The following is a 15,312-nucleotide window of genomic DNA, read 5'->3' as shown; positions in this document are numbered from 1 at the left end:
CCCCCCCCCCCCCCCCCCCCTCGCCCCTTATCTGAGGCTGGTGAGCCTGCACGTTACGGGCCAATGTTTAAAATGACTGTCAGTTCTTGATTATCAATGGCAAGTGACCTCTCTGCAATGACATCACTGTTAACCAAAAGGTTTGAGGTGTTTTGCATGGGATGTCTTTCCTTTTGATGTGGTTTATTTTGTTACTAACTCTCTCACACAAATGCCTCACATCGGCTTTATCAAAGTAATTTTCTTACTATCACCGACTGATGATACAAACAGTAGATTAATGGCTGATTGATTAATTGCTGCCACCTAGTGGTGAGGACTACATTAATGCAAGTGTACAGGATTGGACATGCAATTTACTCAATAATCTTCACGTTCATGATGCAATTTCGAGCAAAATCATTTAAAAACCAATAGAATCTGACATGAAAATTAACGTCAATGAAAATGAGGAGGAACGATATCATTTGCTTCATTTCATTTGTTATTATGCCTGCTTTGCGGGTGTAAAATGAGCAACCTACCACTCAATATCGCGAGCACTGTCTATGTTGGTACAGCTATGGCATCAAAGGTGGTGTCCAAGAGCGAGAGCTGAAGCAAGTGGGTGTGCAGGTAATAACACATTCAGTAACTCTGCAGCAAATGTGTTTGTTGGCTGTGTTCAGCTGGCCAGGACGACTTGTTGGCCTAAGCAGCTGACTTTTAAAGGGACCACTTCAAGCTGTCACGAAGAAGGTGAGTTTATTTAAAAGTATTTGCCAGCACTTAGAGCCAGGTATGTTCCTCCTGGCACTTAACTGAAGAAGGAAGCCTGTAATTCATTGCTGATAATAACAATAATCTTTTATTAGCATCACACAAGTAGGCTTACATTAACACTGCAATGAAGTTACTGTGAAAATCCTCTAGTCGCCGCACTATGGCGCTCGGGTACACTGAGGGAGAATTCAGAATGGGCAATTCACCTCACAAGCACGTCTTTTGGGACTTTTGTGGGAGGAAACCGGAGCACCCGGAGAAAACCCACGCAGACTCCGCACAGACAGTGACCCAAGCTGGGAATCGAACCTGGGACCCTGGTGCTGTGAAGCAGCAGTGCCAACCACTGTGATGGAGGGTGAAGTGTCTGTGGAGATGCAAGAGGCACCGGACGCTCACTCAGTATTTTTTAAATAATAAGGGCCAACCTTGGACCCACCAATTTTGGACGCATGTTGCGACTGCACCTCTACCTTTGGCTCCAAAGATGATCCCTGGCTCATTTTTGTTCCTTCACACACGGCCAGGAAGAGGGAATAAATGTGGCCTTGCAGGCATTCCAGCCTCTTCGATATCATCAGTGCACATTTTCAGCTTTGCTCGGCCTGCTAACTTTGTCCAGCAAAATTCTTTTAGCCAAGGACTATTTGCAAACGTTACTGAGCTGTAAGGAAATGGAAAGATTCAGACATTTCTCCACGTTTACAATGTGCTTCAGTTTCCATGGAAAATTTCTACTGGCGACAACAGATGCATGTTTGGCCTGAAGGTTGGAGTCCAGATTGCACACTGAATTGGTCTATGCGACTCCATTGAGACACCTCTGAGTCAATGACTTGGCTCTGACACTGTGTCAACCCCACGATAACAGCTGGGGGCTGCCTGGCAGATCAAATTCATGTCACTTATTCTCCATTAATTTGTACACGTGGGATGTGTGCATTGCTCGTTAGGCCAGCTTTTGTTCTCCATTTCAGAGGGCAGTTAAGAGTCAACCACCTTGCTGTAGGTTTAGAGTCACATGTAGGCCAGGCCATGTGAGGATGGCAGATTTCCTTCGCAAATGAGCCAGGTGAGGTCGCAATGAAATAAAATCCTGGCACCATTACCGAGGCAAGCTTCGCATTTACGGATTAATTTAATTTAATTTCCACCAGTCAGCATGACAGGATTTGAATCCGTATCCTGGAGAGGATGACCCTGGACCACTAGGCCAATAGTACATTACCTCAATACCATAGTCTCTCCATCACGTTATGCAGAGAGATTGCCTCACCTACTTCCTATTTGCCCTGAGGTTAATAGGCTTGTGTAGCTGCCAGACATCTGAGGCTGGGTTGGATCAGTCACAGAATATGGGTGTCACACTGTCCAAGAATCTTTGAGCACCAATACAGGCGTGGAGCGGCGTATCTGATTTATGACATTTAAAACAAATGACCACTTTTGCACTCAATATTAACCTGCGCGGAGTAATTTGCACTGGTTAATTCAAATTAAACTATCATTCAGTTTCAATGCACAAAAATGACTATGAATTAATAATAATAATAATCTTTATTAATGTCACAAGTAGGCTTACATTGACACTGCAATGAAGATACTGTGAAAATCCCCGAGTCACCACACTCCGGCGCCAGTTCGGGTACACTGAGGGAGAATTCAGAATGTCCAAATCACCGAACAAGCACATCTTTCGGGACTTGTGGGAGGAAACCAGAGCACCCGGAGTAAACCCACGCGGACAAGGGGAGAACGTGCAGACTCCGCACAGACAGTGACCTGAGCCGGGTATCGAACCCGGATCCCGGGTCAATTATCAGTATGTGGAAGCAATATAAACCATGTGTGATCAGTGCGTGAGCAGAGTGTGTGTGTGTGAGCAGTGTTTCATTGTGTGAGCAGTGTGTGATTGTGTGTGCAGCAGTGTATGTGAGAGGAGAGTGTGTCTGCGAACAGTGTGTGTGTGAGCAGTGTGTGTGTCTGCAAACAGTGTGTGTGTGAGCAGTGTGTGTGTCTGCAAACATGTGTGTGAGCAGGGTGTGTGTAGCAGTGGGTGTGTGTGAGCAGGGTGTGTTTGTGAGAGCAGTGTGTGAGCAGGATGTGTGTAGCAGTGTGTGTGTGAGCAGGGTGGGTGTGAGCAGGGTGTGTATAGCAGTGTGTGTGTGAGCAGGGTGGGTGTGAGCAGTGTGTATGTAGCAGTGTGTGTGAGCAGGGTGGGTGTGAGCAGTGTGTGTGTAGCAGTATGTGTGTGAGCAGGCTGGGTGTGAGCAGTGTGTGTGTAGCAGTGTGTGTGTGAGCAGGCTGGGTGTGAGCAGTGTGTGTAGCAGTGTGTGTGAGTAGGGTGAGTGTGAGCAGGGTGTGTGTAGCAGTGTGTGTGTGAGCTGGATGGGTGTGAGCAGTGTGTGTGTAGCAGTGTGTGTGTGAGCAGGGTGGGTGTGAGCAGTGTGTGTGTAGCAGTATGTGTGTGAGCAGAGTGGGTGTAGCAGTGTGTGTGAGAGCAGGGTGGGTGTTGCAGTGTGTGTGAGGGCAGGGTGTGTGTAGCAGTGCGTGTGTGTAGCAGTGTGTGTGTGAGCAGGGTGGGTGTGAGCAGTGTGTGTGTAGCAGTGTGGGTGTGAGCAGGGTGGGTGTGAGCAGTGTGTGTGTAGCAGTGTGTGTGGGCAGAGTGGGTGTAGCAGTGTGTGTGAGCAGGGTGTGTGTAGCAGTGCGTGTGTGTAGCCGTGTGAGCAGGGTGGGTGTGAGCAGTGTGTGTGTAGCAGCGTGTGTGTGAGCAGAGTGGGTGTAGCAGTGTGTGTGAGCAGGGTGTGTGTAGCAGTGTGTGTGTGAATGGGCAGTGTGTGTGAGCAGTGTGTGTGTGAGCAGTGTGTGTGTAGCAGTGTGTGTGTGAGCAGGGTGGGTGTAGCAGTGTGTGTGTGTAGGCAGGGTTGGTGTAGCAGTGTGTGAGCAGGGTGGGTGTAGCAGTGTGTGTGAGCAGGGTGGGTGTGTAGCAGTGTTTGTGTGAGCAGTGTGTGTGTAGCAGTGTGTGTGTGAGCAGGGTGTGTGTAGCAGTGTGTGTGTGAGCAGGGTGGGTGTAGCAGTGTGTGTGTGTAGGCAGGGTTGGTGTAGCAGTGTGTGTGTGAGCAGGGTGGGTGTGAGAAGGGTGGGTGTGAGCAGTGTGTGTGTAGCAGTGTGTGTGTGAGCAGGGTGGGTGTGAGCAGGGTGGGTGTGAGCAGGGTGGATGTGAGGTGTGTGTGTAGCAGTGTGTGTGTGAGCAGGATGGGTGTAGCAGTGTGTGTGAGCAGGGTGGGTGTCGCAGTGTGTGTGAGGGCAGGGTGTGTTTGTGAGGGCAGTGTGTGAGCAGGGTGTGTAGCAGTGTGTGTGAGCAGGGTGTGTGTAGCAGTGTGTGTGTGAGCAGGGTGTGTGTAGCAGTGTGTGTGTGAGCAGGGTGTGTGTAGCAGTGTGTGTGTGAATGGGCTGTGTGTGTGTAGCAGTGTGTGTGTAGGCAGTGTGTGTGTGTAGGCAGGGTGTGTGTAGCAGTGTGTGTGAGCAGGGTTTGTGTAGCAGAGTGTGTGTGAATGGGCAGTGTGTGTGTAGCAGTGTGTGTGTGAGCAGGGTGTGTGTAGCAGTGTGTGTGTGAATTGGCAGTGTGTGTGTAGCAGTGTGTGTGTAGGCAGGGTGTGTGTAGCAGTGTGTGTGAGCAGGGTGCGTGTAGCAGTGTGTGTGTGGGAAGGGTGTGTGTAGCAGTGTGTGTGTGAGCAAGGTGTGTGTAGCAGTGTGTGTGTGAGCAAGGTGTGTGTAGCAGTGTGTGTGTGAGCAGGGTGTGTGTAGCAGTGTGTCTGTGAGCAGGTGTGTGTCTGTAGGCAGTGTGTATGTCTGTGAGCAGTGTGTGTGGCTGTAGGCAGTGTGTGTCTGTAGGCAGTGTGTATGTGTGGTATTATCAGGTATTACAGTACCCAAGAGGCTGTAGACCATTGGTTAAACCTAGGAGTTTACCCTTGGCTGTTGGTAAGTAGCTCCACCTTGACGGGCGGGGTATAAGAACCGGTGCCGTCCCAGCAGCCCTCACTTTCTGTACCAAAGCTGCTGGGGAACAGTTCTAGTCGATTAAAGCCTTCAGTTATGTTACAACCTCGTCTTTGAGTTTAATTGATCGTGCATCAATTTAATCGACTAGACTTAAGCTGAAAGAATGGATCTCCGAATCAAGCCGGAGTGTTTACAACTCAGCCCCCACGCGGAGAACTCAGCTGCGATATTTAAGCACTGGCTGGCGTGTTTTAAAGGCTACCTCGAGACGGCCAGAGGCATCCCCTCAGGAGAACAGAAACTGCATCTCCTGCACTCGAGAGTAAGCGCTGGAATCTTCTCCCTCATCGAGGAGGCGGAGGACTATGATGATGCGATCAAACTGTTGAAAGGACATTATATCCGCCCTGTAAACCAGGTCTACACACGTCACCTGCTCGCAACTAGACGGCAAAGCCCCGGGGAATCACTGGAGGACTTCTACCGTGCGCTACTGGTGCTGGGCACTCACCGCCACCCCCCTATCCTAGGGCCACGCCCGACCCACGGGCACGGTCATCTTGCCCCTTGGACACTACGCTGGATGGATGGGCGCCGCCATTTTGTCCATTCCCACCGCCATTTTGTCCATCCTCGACCACCATGTGCGATCCATGGGAGACGCCATCTTGGATGGGACCCCAGGCCCCCAGCATGGCCGACTACACGCTGCCCGATCACAACCCGCAACTGCTCCATCTGGCCTCGGTGGCGCTGGACCAAAATCGACCTCGGACACTCGCAACTGCAACGACGACGGTGTTCATTAACGGCCACGAGACGTTTTGCCTGATCGACTCTGGGAGCACGGAGAGCTTTATACACCCCGACACGGCAAGGCGCTGTTCACTTGTTCACTTGTTACCCACCCTGTAAACCAAAGAATCTCCCTGGCCTCCGGGTCACACGCGGTGGAGATAAAGGGGTTCTGCCTAGCAGGCCTCACTGTCCAAGGCAGGAAATTCAACAAGTTCCGCCTTTATGTCCTGCCGCACCTCTGCGCGGCTACACTCCTGGGGTTGGACTTCCAATGTAACTTGCAAAGCCTGACCTTCAAATTCCATGGCCCTATACCTCCCCTTACTGTCTGTGGCCTCGCGACCCTTAAGGTCGACCCGCCTTCCCTGTTTGCGAACCTCACCCCAGATTGCAAACCCGTCGCCACCAGGAGCAGACGGTACAGTGCCCAGGACCAGACCTTCATCAGGTCAGAGGTCCAAAGGCTACTGAGGGAAGGGGTCATTGAAGCTAGTAACAGTCCCTGGAGAGCTCACGTAGTGGTGGTGAAGACCGGTGAGAAACATAGGATGGTCATTGACTACAGTCAGACCATCAACAGGTTTACGCAGCTGGATGCGTACCCTCTCCCCCGCATATCCGACCTGGTGAACAGGATCGCGTAATACAAGGTCTTCTCCACGGTGGATCTCAAGTCCGCTTACCATCAGCTATCCCTCCGCACTCGTGACCGCAAGTACACTGCCTTCGAAGCAGATGGGCGGCTCTACCAATTTTTAAGGGTTCCCTTTGGTGTCACTAATGGGGTCTCGGTCTTCCAACGCGAGATGGACCGAATAGTTGACCGATACGGCTTACGCGCAACATTCCCGTATCTGGATAACGTCACCATCTGCAGCAATGACCAGCAGGACCACGACACCAACCTCCGGAAATTTCTCCAGACCGCGAAATTCCTTAACTTAACATATAACAAGGATAAATGCGTATTGAGCACCGACCGCCTAGCCATCTTCAGCTACGTAGTGCGAAATGGAGTTATAGGCCCCGACCCTGAATACATGCGCCCCCTTATGGAATTCCCCCTCCCTCACTGCCCCAAGGCCCTGAAGCGCTGCCTCGGGTTTTTCAGTTATTACGCACAGTGGGTCCCCAACTACGCAGACAAAGCCCGACCCCTAATCCAGTCCACACCTTCCCCTTGTCGACGGAGGCCCGCCAGGCCTTCTGCCGCATCAAAGCAGACATTGCAAAGGCCACGATGCGCGCCATCGACGAGTCCCTCCCCTTCCATGTCGAAAGCGATGCATCCGACGTAGCTCTGGCCGCCACCCTCAACCAAGCGGGCAGACCCGTGGCCTTCTTCCCCCGTGCCCTCCATGCTTCAGAAATTCGCCATTCCTCGGTCGAAAAGAGGCACAAGTAGAAGCTGTGCGACATTGGAGGCATTACCTGTCCGGCAGGAGATTCACTCTCCTCACTGACCAACGGTCGGTGGCGTTCATGTTTGAAAATGCACAGCGGGGCAAGATAAAGAACGACAAGATCTTACGGTGGAGGATAGAACTCTCCACCTACAACTACGAGATCTTGTACCGTCCTGAGAAGCTAAACGAGCCTTCCGATGCCCTGTCCCGTGCACGTGTGCCATCGCACAAGTGGACCGCCTCCGAGCCCTCCATGAGGACCTCTGCCACCCGGGGGTCACTCGTTTTTTTCCACTTCATTAATACCCGCAACCTGCCATACTCCATCGAGGAGGTCAGGACAGTCACCACGGACTGCCAAATCTGCGCGGAGTGCAAACCGCACTTCTACCAGCCAGAGAGGGCGCACCTGATAAAGGCTTCCCATCCCTTTGAACGCCTCAGCATGGACTTCAAAGGCACCCTCCCCTCCACCGACCGCATCACGTATTTCCTGAACGTGATTGATGAGTACTCCCGGTTCCCATTCGCCATCCCCTGCCCGGCCTGACCGCAAACACCATCATCAAGGCCCTCCAGGGTATCTTTACACTGTTCGGGTTCCCCGCGTGCATACACAGTGATAGGGGGTCCTCCTTTATGAGCGACAAACTGCGTGAATTCCTGCTCAGCAAGGGCATCGCCTCAAGCAGGACGACCAGTTACAACCCGGGGAAACGGGCAGGTAGAGAGGGAGAACGGAACGGTCTGGAAGACCGTTCTACTGGCCCTACGGTCCAGGAATCTCCTAGGCTCCCGCTGGCAAGAAGTCCTCTCGGAGGCCCACCACGCTATCCGGTCGCTGCTCTGTACAACTACCAATCAGACACCTCATGAACGTCTCCTTGTCTTCCCCAGGAAGTCCTCCTCCGGGACCTCGCTCCCAACCTGACTAGCGACACCCGGACCCATCCTGCTTCGAAAGCATGTGCGGGCGCACAAGTCGGACACGTTGGTCGAGAGGGTCCATCTGCTGCACGCTAACCCCCAGTACGCCTACGTGGCGTTCCCTGATGGCCGGCAAGGTACAGTCTCCCTCCGGGACCTGGTGCCCGCCGGAACCCCACGCGCACCCGAACCATTCCCCCATCCCCCCACAGCACCTCACTGGAGGGTCAGTCCTCCCACCACTCCTACCTAGGCCATCCCACCCACCGACGCCCCCTACAGGTGCCCCCCTCTCGGCCCAACCGTTGGCCCCACCAGCGCGTCTAGGGGTGACGAAGCTGCCGTGGACACAGACGCCGCGCTTCCGGAGTCGCAGACGTCCGGAACCCCACCAGACTCACCACCGAAGCTGAGCCAGGAGGACGACCAGGCCACCCGACTGACTGATTGTTTCACTGTAACTATAACCGTAAACGTACACTGAATGTATATATCTTCCACGATTGTAAAATATTCTCGACAACTCTGTAAAGAGGTATCACGGTACCTCCATATCTGATCAACCCATGTAGATGCAATTGTAACCACTGGCCACCACCCCCGCTGGACTATTTTTTAACAGGGGGTGAATGTGGTATTATCAGGTATTACAGTACCCAAGAGGCCGAAGACCATTGGTTAAACCTAGGAGTTTACCATTGGCTGTTGGTACGTAGCTCCGCCTTGACGGGCGGGGTATAAGAACCGGTGCCGTCCCAGCAGCCCTTACTTTCCGTACCAAAGCTGCTGGGGAACAGTTCTAGTCGATTAAAGCCTTCAGTTATGTTACAACCTCGTCTTTGAGTTTAATTGATCGTGCATCAATATGACTGTGAGCAGTGTGTGTGTCTGTGAGCAGTGTGTGTGTGTGTGAGCAGTGTGTGTGTCTGTGAGCAGCGTGTGTCTGTCTGTGAGCAGCGTGTGTGTGTCTGTGAGCAGCGTGTGTCTGTCTGTAGGCAGTGTGTGTGTCTGTAGGCAGTGTGTGTATTATGGGCCAGGGTTTGGAGAACCCCAAAGTGTATCATGGAGTTGACCTGACCCACAACTTTTCATCGATTGTGGTATGGGGAGCACAAGGCCCACTCTACAGGTGTGGTACAGCAGAAATGGAAAAGTATTTCTAAAGCAAAACAATGTTTATTCTACGAACTCAAGTTAACCTTGTTAAAGCATACACTGAACATCTTAGCAACCATTAATTCAAATATAACCCCCAAAAACTTCAACACTAAGTAATCCTTAATAAACTCCCAAACAACATCCAGAAGACAAAAGAAACACCTTTTAACAGAAGCACATCAGGTTTAAATTCACTACTGAGAACATTTATAAATCTGAATTCACCAAATGATCAAGAGATACTCTTTACATGGCAGAGAGAACAACAGTACATCTGCTTTGTCTGGCTTCAGCTCCAACCAAAAAAAAGACACACCAAAGCTTTTCTCAAAGTGAAACTAAAAAGCAGAGCCAGAGCTCAGCTCCACCCACACTCTGACCTGACTGCAGTAACATGAGCAGCCAAACATTTCTCAAAGTGACATTCTCATGACACATCCCCCCCAAGAAAAAAAAAACATCAACTTCAAGATGGCTTAATTTTTCACCTTCTCACTATGCTTTAAGAAATGCACACAGTAAATATACTTTTTCGTTTCAAAAAACGACACATGCAAACAAGTATAATAATATACTACATTTTTTTTTTGTTCTTCTTCCTCCAACTGGAATCCTTCTCGATTGACAGTCTCTTTGGATAAGAAGGTCTCTGCACAATCCATTCATTTCTCTACGCCTCGGCATTTCTCTTTAAACTTAGATACTTTAGTGCAATCTGATCACAGAGTCCCTTGTAATTCTCCAACACATGAGCATTGGTTATCACAGCTGTCAGACAGTCAAATGCCTGTTGAAAATCCGCTGTCCACTGAAATTTTCAACGTGTCTTCAGCAAGTCCATCAGTGGAGCAACCACGCTAAAAAACATTTTCCCAAATGTTCGATCAAATCCACTCATGCCAAGAAATCGCATTATTTCCCGTTGTGTCGAGGGTATCGGAAACTCCCCAATAACTTTTGTTTTCACATCCCGTGGGACCATTCGCCCCTGTCCGATTGTATGGCGAAGGAAAATGACTTGGGCCTTTCCAAATTCACTTTTGGCTAGGTTTATAACCAAATCCGCATCCTGAAGTCGATCGAATAACGCCATCAGATGTTTTAAATGTTCTTTCCATGTCTGGCTGAAAATGACCAGATCGTCGATGTATACCACACAATTGGGTAATCCTGAAACAACTTTGTTAGTTAACCGTTGAAATGTGGCTGGGGCATTTTTCATGCCAAATGGCATAACTTTGAATTGGTATATACCATCTGGAGTCACAAAAGCTGAAATCTCCTTCGCCCTTTCGGATAAAGGTACCTGCCAGTAACCTTTAAGTAAATCCAGTTCGGAAATAAAAGCTGATTGTCCCACTTCTCAATGCAATCCTCCAAACATGGAATAGGATAAGAGTCCGTTCTTGTAACTGCATTAACCTTTCTATAGCCCACACACAACCGTTGGGTACCGTCTGGTTTAGGTACCATCACTATGGGTAAACTCCATTGGCTGCAACCCACTTCAATTATGCCATTTTTAAGCATACTCTCAATCTCTTTGTTAACCTGTGCCAATTTTAAAGGGTTAAGTCTATATGGATTTTGTTTGATTGGAACAGCATTTCCCACATCTACATCATGTATAGTCATATTAGTATTTCCCAATTTATCTCCACAAACTTGCCCATGTAATATCAATAACTCTTTCAGGCCAGTCCGTTTTTCCTCTGGAACGTAACTCAACAATTTATCCCAATCTGTATGATTGTTGTTTGATTGGAACTGCATTTCCCACATTTACATCATGTTCTCCCAATGAGCCAGAGAAGACACAGCCAAGTGAGACAGAACCAAGAGTGAGTTTGGGAATTTGAATCTAGGTGGGAATTCAAAGCTGGGTGGGGAGGAAGTGCTTTTTATCCCTGGTAAGTGACTGGTAAGTAGTGTTTCTGTTTTCTTTTTCTTTTCATTGGTATATTTATTTAATTTTTTCTTTGTTGTTTATTTATTTATTTTTTGGGGGGGAAATTGTAATTGTTGAAGTTAACCGAAGCTTTAAGACATGGCAGGAGATCTCAGACCCATGTCATGCTCCTCGTGTGCGATGTGGGAGCTCAGGGACACGTCCACTGTCCCTGGCTCCTTCACGTGCAAGAAGTGCGTCCAGTTTCAGCTCCTGTTAGACCGCTTGACGGCTCTGGAGCTGCGGATGGACTCACTTTGGAGCATCCGCGATGCTGAGGACGTCGTGGATAGCATGTTTAGCGAGTTGGTCACACCGCAGGTGAAAGGTACTGAGGGAGATAGAAAATGGGTGACCAAAAGACAGAGCAAGAGTAGGAAGGCAGTGCAGGTATCCTCTGCGGTCATCTCCCTGCAAAACAGATATACTGCTTTGGATACTGTTGAGAGAGATGGCTCACCAGGCGAAGGCAGCAGCAGCCAGGTTCATGGCACCGTGGCTGGCTCTGCTGCGCAGCTGGGCAGGATGAAGAATGGCAGGGCTACAGTGATAGGGGACTCAATTGTAAGGGGAATAGACAGGCAGTTCTGCGGACGCAATCGAGACTCCAGGATGGTATGTTGCCTCCCTGGTGCAAGGGTCAAGGATGTCTCGAAGCGGCTGCAGGACATTCTGAGGGGGGAGGGTGAACAGCCAGCTGTCGTGGTGCACATAGGCACCAACGATATAGGTAAAAAACGGGACGAGGTCCTACCAGCTGAATTCAGGGAGTTAGGAGTTAAACTAAAAAGTAGGACCTCAAAGGTAGTAATCTCAGGATTGCTACCAGTGCCACGAGCTAGTCAGAGTAGGAATGTCAGGTTAGATAGGATGAATGCGTGGCTCGAGAGATGGCAAGAGGGAGGGATTCATATTCCTGGGGCATTGGAACCAGTTCTGGGGGTGGTGGGACCAGTACAAACCGGACGGTCTGCACCTGGGCAGGACTGGAACCAATGTACTGGGGGGGGGGGGGGGGGGGCTGTTTGCGAGAGCTGTTGGGGAGAGTTTAAACAAATGTGGCAGGGGGATGGGAACCAATGCAGGATGTTGGAAGGCAGTAAAACAGGGACAGAAACAAAAGGCAGTAAGGGGGAAAGTGTAAGGCAGAGAAGCCATAGTCAAAAATCAAAAAGGGCGACAGTACAAGGTACAGTGACTGAGGGGAGCTCAGTGAATAGGACCAGGAATACTAAAAGGAAGAAAACGGGAAGTAAAAACATTAATGGTAAGCGACGCAACAGGTTGTTACATGAAGATATGGGTTCAACGACAAGGAAAATTAGGAGAAAGGTTAAGAGGAAATATAACTTAGGAGAGGTTACTGATCGAGGTGTTAAGATTCAGAACAGAGGTAAAAAAGCCAACATAAGTATACTTTACCTGAATGCTCGTAGTATTCGGAATAAGGTAAATGAATTGATGGTGCAAATCATCGTGAATGACGATGATTTAGTGGCCATTACTGAAACATGGTTAAAGGATGTTCACGACTGGGAGTTAAATATCCAAGGGTATCAAACTATTCGGAAGGACAGAGTGGATGGTAAGGGAGGTGTTGTAGCTCTGTTATTTAAGGATGACATCCGGGCAACAGTAAGGGATGACATCGGTGCTATGGAGGATAAGGTTGAATCCATTTGGGTGGAAATCAGGGATAGTAAGGCGAAAAAGTCACTGATAGGAGTAGTCTACAGGCCACCAAATAGGAACATTATGGTGGGGCAGGCAATAAACAAAGAAATAACTGATGCATGTAGAAATGGTACAGCAGTTATCATGGGGGATTTTAATCTACATGTCGATTGGTTTAACCAGGTCGGTCAAGGCAGCCTTGAGGGAGAGTTTATAGAATGTATCCGCGATAGTTTCCTAGAACAGTATGTAATGGAACCTACGAGGGAACAAGCGGTCCTAGATCTTGTCCTGTGTAATGAGACCGGATTGATTCATGATCTCATAGTTAGGGCTCCTCTCGGAACGAGCGATCACAATATGGTGGAATTTAAAATACAGATGGAGGGTGAGAAGGTAAAATCAAACACTAGTGTTTTGTGCTTAAACAAAGGAGATTACAATGGAATGAGAGAAGAACTAGCTAAGGTAGACTGGGAGCAAAGACTTTATGGTGAAACAGTTGAGGAACAGTGCAGAACCTTCCAAGCGATTTTTCACAGTGCTCAGCAAAGGTTTATACCAACAAAAAGGAAGGACGGTAGAAAGAGGGAAAATCGACCCTGGATATCTAAGGAAATAAGGGAGAGTATCAAATTGAAGGAAAAAGCATATAAAGTAGCAAAGATTAGTGGGAGACTAGAGGACTGGGAAATCTTTAGGGGGCAACAGAAAGCTACTAAAAAAGCTATAAAGAAGAGTAAGATAGATTATGAGAGTAAACTTGCTCAGAATATAAAAACAGATAGTAAAAGTTTCCACAAATATATAAAACAAAAAAAAGTGGTAAGGTAAATATTGGTCCTTTAGAGGATGAGAAGGGAGATTTAATAATGGGAGATGAGGAAATGGCTGAGGAACTGAACAGGTTTTTTGGGTCGGTCTTCACAGTGGAAGACACAAATAACATGCCAGTGACTGATGGAAATGAGGCTATGACAGGTGAGGACCTTGAGAGGATTGTTATCACCAAGGAGGTAGTGATGGGCAAGCTAATGGGGCTAAAGGTAGACAAGTCTCCTGGCCCTGATGGAATGCATCCCAGAGTGCTAAAAGAGATGGCTAGGGAAATTGCAAATGCACTAGTGATAATTTACCAAAATTCATTAGACTCTGGGGTGGTCCCGGCGGATTGGAAATTAGGAAACGTGACACCACTGTTTAAAAAAGGAGGTAGGCAGAAAGCGGGTAATTATAGGCCAGTGAGCTTAACTTCGGTAGTAGGGAAGATGCTGGAATCAAGGAAGAAATAGCGAGGCATTTGGATGGAAATTGTCCCATTGGGCAGACGCAGCATGGGTTCATAAAGGGCAGGTCGTGCCTAACTAATTTAGTGGAATTTTTTGAGGACATTACCAGTGCGATAGATAACGGGGAGCCAATGGATGTGGTATATCTGGATTTCCAGAAAGCCTTTGACAAGGTGCCACACAAAAGGTTGCTGCATAAGATAAAGATGCATGGCATTAAGGGGAAAGTAGTAGCATGGATAGAGGATTGGTTAATTAGTAGAAAGCAAAGAGTGGGGATTAATGGGTGTTTCTCTGGTTGGCAATCAGTAGCTAGTGGTGTCCCTCAGGGATCAGTGTTGGGCCCACAACTGTTCACAATTTACATAGATGATTTGGAGTTGGGGACCAAGGGCAATGTGTCCAAGTTTGCAGACGACACTAAGATAAGAGGTAAAGCAAAAAGTGCAGAGGATACTGGAAGTCTGCAGAGGGATTTGGATAGGCTAAGTGAATGGGCTAGGGTCTGGCAGATGGAATACAATGTTGACAAATGTGAGGTTATCCATTTTGGTAGGAATAACAGCAAAAGGGATTATTATTTAAATGATAAACTTTTAAAACATGCTGCTGTGCAGAGAGACCTGGGTGTTCTAGTGCATGAGTCGCAAAAAGTTGGTTTACAGGTGTAACAGGTGATTAAGAAGGCAAATGGAATGTTGTCCTTCATTGTTAGAGGGATGGAGTTTAAGACTAGGGAGGTTATGCTGCAATTGTATAATGTGTTAGTGAGGCCACACCTGGAGTATTGTGTTTAGTTCTGGTCTCCTTACTTGATAAAGGACGAACTGGCATTGGAGAGTGTGCAGAGGAGATTCACGAGGTTAATCCCAGAGGTTGAGTAGACTGGGACTGTACTCGTTGGAATTTAGAAGGATGAGGGGGGATCTTATAGAAACATATAAAATTATGAAGGGAATAGATAGGATAGATGCGGGCAGGTTGTTTCCACTGGCGGGTGAAAGCAGAACTAGGGGGCATAGCCTCAAAATAAGGGGAAGTAGATTTAGGACTGAGTTTAGGAGGAACTTCTTCACGCAAAGGGTTGTGAATCTATGGAGTTCCTTGCCCAGTGAAGCAGTAGAGGCTCCTTCATTAAATGTTTTTAAGATAAAGATAGATAGTTTTTTGAAGAATAAAGGGATTAAGGGTTATGGTGTTCGGCCTGGAAAGTGGAGCTGAGTCCACAAAAGATCAGCCATGATCTCATTGAATGGTGGAGCAGGCTCGAGGGGCCAGATGGCCTACTCCTGCTTCTAGTTCTTATGTTCTTATGTATAGCCATTTTAGTACTTCCCAATTTATC

The 15,312-nt window shown here is 48.5% G+C and overlaps 1 protein-coding gene across 5 annotated transcripts in view; it reads right to left on the bottom strand.

Moving 5' to 3' along the window:
* Positions 1–15,312, bottom strand: part of rbfox3a (RNA binding fox-1 homolog 3a) — a 1,900,245-nt gene that overhangs the window by 836,497 nt on the left and 1,048,436 nt on the right. The gene's annotated exons all lie outside the window — the stretch shown is intronic.

This window comes from Scyliorhinus torazame, chromosome 18, assembly GCF_047496885.1.
Source record: "Scyliorhinus torazame isolate Kashiwa2021f chromosome 18, sScyTor2.1, whole genome shotgun sequence".
In the NCBI taxonomy this organism is placed as follows: domain Eukaryota; kingdom Metazoa; phylum Chordata; class Chondrichthyes; order Carcharhiniformes; family Scyliorhinidae; genus Scyliorhinus; species Scyliorhinus torazame.
This window is presented reverse-complemented; position numbering and strand designations above follow the sequence as displayed.